General features: G+C 38.3%; 1 protein-coding gene across 3 annotated transcripts in view; it reads left to right on the top strand.

Annotated features, from left to right (window-relative positions):
- Window positions 1-8,071, top strand: part of Il1rapl2 (interleukin 1 receptor accessory protein like 2) — a 1,196,146-nt gene that overhangs the window by 1,088,184 nt on the left and 99,891 nt on the right. The window lies entirely within an intron of this gene.

The following is an 8,071-nucleotide window of genomic DNA, read 5'->3' as shown; positions in this document are numbered from 1 at the left end:
CTTAACCAGGCTCTAGTTACTGGTCCTCACGCCTTATATACCTTTCTGCTTCCTGCAGTCACTTCCTGGGATTAAAGGCATGTGTCACCATGTCTGGCTGTTTGCAGTGTGGCTTTGAACTCACAGAGATCCAGAGATGGATCTCTGCCTCTGGAAGGCTAGGATTAAAGGTGTGTGTGCCACCATTTTCTGGCCTCTATATCGATCTAGTGGCTGTTCTGTTCTTTGACCCCAGATAAATTAATTAGGGTGCACAATATATTGGGGGACACAATATCACCACAAGAAGAAATCATAAATTTGAGAGGATTTTGGAGGATACTGGAGGAATAGGAAGGACACAAACTATGTAAATGCACTGTAGCCATTAATGAAATTCTTAAAGACTAAAAAATAAAATAAAATGAAGTAAAAATAAACATTTTCCCCCAGAAATCCATAAAGATATCTCCACAATAGACTACTGGCAATGGTCGAGAGAAAGCCCGAACTGACCTACTCTGGTGATAGGATGGCCAAAGACCCTAACTGTCCTGCTAGAAATCTCATCCAATGACTGATGGAAGCAGATGCAGAAATCCACGGCCAGGCCCCAGGTGGAGCTTCAGGAATCCAATCGGCAAGAAAGAGGAGGGATTGTATGAGTAAGAATTGTTGAGACCAAGATTGGAAAAAGCACAGGGACAAATAGCCAAACTAGTGGAAACACATGAACTATGAACCAATAGCTGAGGAACCCCCAACTGGATCAGGCCCTCTGGATAAGTGAGACCGTTGATTAGCTTGAACTGTTTGGGAGGCCCCCAGGCAGTGGGACCAGAACCTGTCCTTAGTGCATGAGCTGGCTGTTTAGAACCTGGGGCCTATGCAGGGACACTTGGCTCAGCCTGGGAGGAGGGGACTGGACCTGCCTGGACTGAATCTACCAGGTTGAACTGAATCCCCAGGGGAGTCCTTGCCCTGGAGGAGATGGGAATGGGGGGTGGGCTGGTGGAAGGAGGATGGACAGGGGAATCCATGGCTGATATGTAAAATTAAATCAAATTATAAAATTAAAAATCAAAAACAAGCCGGGCGGTGGTGGCGCACGCCTTTAATCCCAGCACTCGGGAGGCAGAGGCAGGCGGATCTCTGTGAGTTCGAGGCCAGCCTGGGCTACCAAGTGAGTTCCAGGAAAGGCGCAAAGCTACACAGAGAAACCCTGTCTCGAAAAACCAAAAAAAAAAAAAAAATCAAAAAATCAAAAACAAACAAACAAAAAAAGCTCATGAGAATAAAGGACAGAGTGACTGCTATTAACCCAAGGATCTCCCCCACAAAAAATAAAATAAAATAAACAGTTTCTATTACATTCTGAAGCTCAGACCAGATAAAAAAACTGATCATCCAATCAAAATTGTGGATTAATATTTCTATGATTAATGACCCATGCCAGATGTCTATAAACACAAAAAGGAATAAGCAACAAAACATAAACCAACAAATGCAAATAATAAATTCATGTTTAATCAGCTAACATTCAATACTAAAACATAATATATGGATAATTGAATCATAAATTTAATATAAATAACAATAAATCTAAAATATATTGAAAAACCTCAAATTGGTAGCTGCTCTTCTTTAGGCTATGGAACCTCTTGCCACTATTTTCCTTACCTTTTTATGTCTTCTAAATAGTTTATACCGGAGACACTAGAGTAAGAACCATGGTGGAAAGAGTTGAGAGAAGACTCTGATATCACAGACAGCACATCCTCTCAGTGACTGTGGAGGAGCCTAAGGAGATACCCAAGTCTTACAAAAGAGTATGTCCGAGAGTAGTTGGCCAATAGAAAATGGACTCCTTGTCTTTATGTGTATGCATATGTGCTTTTTGTTTTGCTTAGATGTTTATTGTCTTACTGTGTTTGGTATTTTCTTTGACCTTTGTTTTGGGAGAGCAAGAGCACATGAAGTTGTGTGTGTAGGGAAGTATGAAAGACTTAGGAGGAGTGGGGAGAGGGGAAAGAATATAAGCAAAATATTGTCCATTTAGTTTTGCCTATATGTGCATGTGCTTAGGGCTGACCATTTGGGATTGGATAACCTAACAGGGGCTCATCTTTGGTAAAAACTGATTCCATTGTTTTCAGCAGCTACCGACTCCCTCTAACTCTTCATCTATGAGTGAGGTCTTTAAAAAATATATGGGGTCTTTAAAGACTTTTTTATGTCAACTGTAAGATAGCAAAGACTTATATATATATAAAACAACTAAAATAAGTTGAATAATTCTCTCAGACAAGCAGAAACATTAATGTACTCTTGCACAAAAATGAACAGACATGAAACGGGGGAGAAATAATTTATTTGGGGGATAAAATATATCCTTCAAAAGTGTCAAAGGATAACTTCTAGAAAAGTTCCTCATTTTTCTTAGCATGTGACACACAAAGTAATGTTTTAGTTACTCTACATAGCCTCTGATCTCCCATATAGATTTAATATATGGAACTATACTGAAAGATGGATCACAACAGAATATAACTCTAAATGACACTTGAGTTTCTAAGTTGTGATGTACATTATAGATCATGGCATGTTAAGCACTTTTATGCTTTGTTTTGAAATTTTTGAATCATAAACATCCTTGATAGTAAGAACACAACTCTGTTTCTGAGCCAAGGAAGGTAAGTAAAAACTACACATACTGTCAAAAGATCATTTTCCAAATGTAGGGGATTTAAAATATGTTTCCTCTACTTTTCTAGGGTATTTGGCTAGGCTACAAATTAACTTGACATAATGCAGATTAATGAGAGGAAAAATTAATTCCATGTATCCACAAGGGAATGCCACAAAATATAAAGACTCAAGGAAGGGTCAGATGACTGTAACTTATATTGCATCCTAGGCTACAAAGGGAATAGGGCCCTTGGGATGCTAGAGGGATGGGGTGATGAGTTATGGAATGATGAAGGGAGGAAATACATGGGGAATAATGTTGCTCTTGTTATGCAGATTAAGAGGTGCCCAGGTGATAAAAGTTGCCTAGGAACAGTTCTCAGAAGAAATAGTAATATGGCTATGGTAACAACCTCCAGTCCCGTCTCCTGTGATCAACGTTAATTTTCTTTGATCTAAAAGGTTCCCAGGGAGGGAATTCATGACAATGCTGTTCCTTTTGGAAGATCCCTCTTTAGGCAACTGAGAGAAACTCAGGAAAACTCTCTGCCTGCATTCTATTTTCCTCAAGTGCTCTCAGTTCAAATATGTCAGCATATTAAAGCATCAGGTTATTGGGTATCATTTCTTGAAATACAAAAGAAAGCTAAATTCATGCCTTTATGCATATATTACATATCATATGCACAAACAAGAAAAAAATGTTTTTAGGGACTAAAGAAACATTGAAATTAACTGTGTATAGATACTGTTAATAAGATAGAATCAATGTGATATACATATAGGTATATGAGAAGGATTTATTGCAGAAGTTGACTTATGCAATGAATGCACCTGAGTAATCCCATGACAGACAGCCTGAAAGCTGAAGACCCTGATATGCCAATAATATATTCAGTCCACATCTACTCTAGAGGTCTCTGTTCCTAATTCCAATTCTTTAAATATAAGTTTATTCCTCACCCCTCAACAAGGAAATTTCTCCTTGCAACAGATGGAGATCATTACAGAAAACCACAACCAATCAAAATGCAGAGGTGTGGAGCGCAGTCCCAGTGGATACATCTACAAAACACTCCTGCACCTAAGGTTCAAGGATCATTTCACAAGAGGATGTGGAAAGATTGTAAGAGCCAGAAGAACTGGGAGTTTGCTATCAGATTGTATTTCCTATGGATGTCAAAAGCTATATCTACAAAGTCTCACCAACATGACTGCCCAAACATGAGATGAACAGGGACAATAACAATAGACAGGTTAAAGTGGATGTGGAAAGCCCATGAAGTCTCAACTCTACACATTGAACTGTAGGCAAGAAAGGAATGCCAAGAGGAGAGAAATAGTCTTCCTCAGCAAAGAGCATACACGTTGATTGTCCGATAAATACCAAATGGTCAGCCCTGAAAACATACATACAAATAACATTAAACAGAGTGAACAGGTTGTATTTATGTATTTAGGAACACACACGCATGTAACCACAACTTGTCAGGAATTTGAAAGAAAACAAGGTGGAGTATATGGGAGGGTTTAGGGAAAGGGAAATGGTGTTATTATATTATGATCTCAAAAATGAAATATTTTTTAAATGTCTGGACACTTCTGAATTAAGATGACTAATCATGTAACTCAGTTATAATCTGTAGAATCCAAGAGCCTGAGAATTCAGGGCACCAGTAGTATACGTGGTATAAGCCCTAGAATCCAAAGGCCAGAGTGGCTGGAATTCTATTCCAGGAGGCAGAAGAATCTATCCCAGATAATAAAAGAGAAGGGGTATCCAAATTCCCTGATTTTATCTATCTTGACCCCCCCCCCGGTGTTTGCATGATCACCTACACACTGTGTCCGTGGAGATGCCCAGCTAACCTCTTATGCAAATATTCTTACTCCAGCAAGTGTCTAGTTCTGACAAACACACACCTAAAATTAGGACTCACAAAGCAAAAACATCATCTTTCTAGGATGAGGCAAGGGAGTCAAATCTCTACCAAGCAGTTGGAAAATAGCTTACACAGTTAACAGACTTAGAATCAGACAAACCTGAAGGGTGTGCTATAGATGTGTGGTATTCTACTGAGACAAACATTTTTTTTAAATCTCCCTTCTTTTTGATCAAATAAATTATGAAGAAAGATTAGGTTGTTCACAAACTTAGATTTGTCTCATTAGATTTGATAGAATTATTTAGTAGGTGCAGAAAGATGTGAATTTATAGAATGGGCCTTTAAAAAATTTTTAAATATGTTTAATAAAAATAGAATCATACCACTTTTCTCCATCCTTTATTCCTTATAGCACCTCCCACAGCCCTTCCCATGCACTCTCTCTGATATTCTTTTTTATTATTATTCATACATATGCACATGCACATATGAACAAATATATGCACAAATATCCAAGTACAACTTGCTCAGTCCATTTTGTCATATATATATATATATATATATATATATATATATATGACATATACTTAAAGTTAGAGCTGAAACTGTATTGAATAACAAATAAGGGGCTTATCCCTAGAAGAGGTTATTCCCTGTTTCCCAGCAGTAATTAGTTGTCTATATTTTTGTTTAGCATTTGACCCCATGAAATTTTCCTGCTTCCATGTTAGCATGTTATTGATATTGCTATTTTCTGGTCTTGTTATGTAGCCATTCTTAGGAGAGATTGCTTTACAGCAGACATCCTAATATTCTGGCTCTTACTATCTTTCAGCCCCTTTTTCTTAGATATTCTTTGAGAATATGGGCCTTCTTAAATATGCTTTAATAAATGTTTCATAAGGAATTCCAGACTGGGCCTTATGGTTTTTTTTAGATTAACTTGTTTATTTTGCATGTACAAATGTTTTGCCTGCTTGCAAGTGTGTGTGCCACATGTGTGTCTGGTACCCATGGAGGCCAGAAGAGGGAATAAGATTCCTGTATCTGGAGATATGGATGGTTGTATACCACTATGTGGTTGCTGAGAACCAACCCTGGGTCATCTGTAAGGACAGCCAATGATCTTAGCCATTGCTCTAGCCTCATAGGTTTTACTTTATGAAAATTTTTTATTGTATCTGACTATGTGAATGCATGCCACATGTGTGTGGGTATACTCTATGTCCAGAAAGGGTGCCAGATTTCCTAGAGCTGAAGTTTTGAGTAGTTGTGAGCTTCCCTACATCATTGCTGGGAAGTGAAATCAGGTCCTCTAAAAGGGCAACAAGCACTGTTAACCACTGAGCTTTCTTCCCAGCCCAAGATTGGACTTTTAAAAAGGCATCTGATAATTTGTGGTTTCAAGGCTAAGGAAGAAAGTGATTTTCTTGTAGTGCCTGTAATTTTGGCTGGATCTTCTCAATGTACATTATATATCATAAGGATTTTTATCTACTATGAAATGTCCTTGTTCACTTACCTAGATAGTTGAGAACACTGGAAACCAGGTACCACTGCATGACTCCAGTTTTGGCTTTATAAAGTTAGTGTTAGTGTCTTAAAGGTAAATTGTCACATTTAAATGAATGGGCATAATTTTCAAATATAACATCCATGGTTGTATAACTGTTTCTAATTATGTCCTAGTAAAAGCAGAACATATTTTCATTGAACCAATTCAGATAATTGCATTGTTATGAAAATAAGAATAGTTAATAAAAACCTGGGTTCTCAAGAATTCTGACAGGGTGAACAAACTATTAGTTATACGTGTTTCACTCCAGTGTCAAAGAGCAGTCTGCTAAGCTATTGTGTGTTATGGTGTGGAGGCAGAAATATATTTTCTTATTCATCTAAAGGGTCATAGCCAATGCTCCTACAACAAAAGGCAAGTTAAAGAGAAAAGCATAACAGATATTCTTGATATTATATGACATGGAGGCCTTGAGAAATCAAACACAAGGGGTGGACTATACCTTTTGAATTAATTAAATTGTTCTTTTACAATTTCATATATTTATATAATGCACTCTGATTACTGTCTCCTCTACCCTCTCTTATCTCCCTCACATCATTGTCATTTCTGCTGCCACAAAAGTTTTTCCCACATTCATGCTTTTCTATGTTGTTTTTTGACCATCTAAATTGAACCAGGGTCACCCATGTGACATTTTGGTTTAGAATTACCCATTGGAGTTTGGTGGGCTCACTAGTAAGTATCCAGCTGAAAACAAGATCTCCCCACACCCAGAACCCATCAATTCAGCAGGAAGTCGTCAAGCCCATGAGTACCTCCACCATCCATGATTGACTGTTGACAAGGCCAGTATTTGCAGAACCCATGCTGGCAAACAGTTCTATGACTTCGTGATTACAGTAGCTGTCCCATGCCCAGAAGATGGCATTTCAGAGCACTTTCCCTGTCTTCCTGCTTTTGCATCCTTTCAAACCTCTATTCTTCAAAGTTCCTTGAGCTTTAGAGGGTGGTTTAAATAACCTATTTAGCATTGGACCCTCAATCATTTCTTATTCTAGTAACATAAGGATCTATGACTTTCTGCATTGACTTCTGTTTACTACAAAGGCTTCCCTAATGAAGTTTGAAAGCAGCATTTGTATATAGGCTAAACATTGGTGTTTAGAAAGCAGTTTGGCACTGATTTAGTCACTGTTCAATTGCTGTAGAGAGACAGACTATGACCAAGGCAATTCTTAGAAGACAAAGCATTTACCTGGGAGCTTGATTATGCATTCACAGGTATAGTCACCATGGGGAACATGGCACCTAATCACTAGCAGAGAGCTACATCCTGATCCAGACAAACAGACAGAGAGACAGAGACAGAGACTGGCCTAGTATGGGCTTTTAAAATATTAAAACCCACCCCCAGTGGTACACTTCCTCCTGCAGGGCCATAACTACTCCAACAAGGCCATAACTACTCCAACAACTCCTAATCCCTCTAACCCTGTCAAACAGTCCTACTCCATGATAACTAAGCATTCAAGTACAAGAGCAGATGAGGGCCATTTTCATTGAAACCAACTCAGGAACTATGTTAATTTAGCTAAACATCACCAGTAAGTTTCCCTCTAGGGCCTATGACCTTCTCAACCTATGTTTATTGTACCAGACTATTTATAGTACCAGAATTCCCTCCTGAGAAGCAGGCCTCAAATATAATCAGAGTGGTTGGTTACTCCCATAACAGTCATTTATACATTTAAATTCAATGGTACAGAGATATGATTGAATAAAATGGTTCTGATCTGATTGAAATATAATGAGAAAACACGGAAAACAAGATTCATCCATTCAGATTCTCCTTGGCCTGTCTGTGTAGCATTCTTTCTCCTGTATATGAGGTTGGAGACTTCTGGAAATAGGAACAGACAACAGTGAGATAGGAGATCAGAAGAACTTTGCATATGAAGCCTTCCAAGTATAACTTAAGCTCAAGGTACACAGCATCAAC

The sequence above is a fragment of the Peromyscus maniculatus genome, chromosome X (genome assembly GCF_049852395.1).
Source record: "Peromyscus maniculatus bairdii isolate BWxNUB_F1_BW_parent chromosome X, HU_Pman_BW_mat_3.1, whole genome shotgun sequence".
Lineage (NCBI taxonomy): Eukaryota > Metazoa > Chordata > Mammalia > Rodentia > Cricetidae > Peromyscus > Peromyscus maniculatus.
Note: the sequence above shows the minus strand (reverse complement) of the source record. Positions and strands in the feature narration are given on the sequence as shown.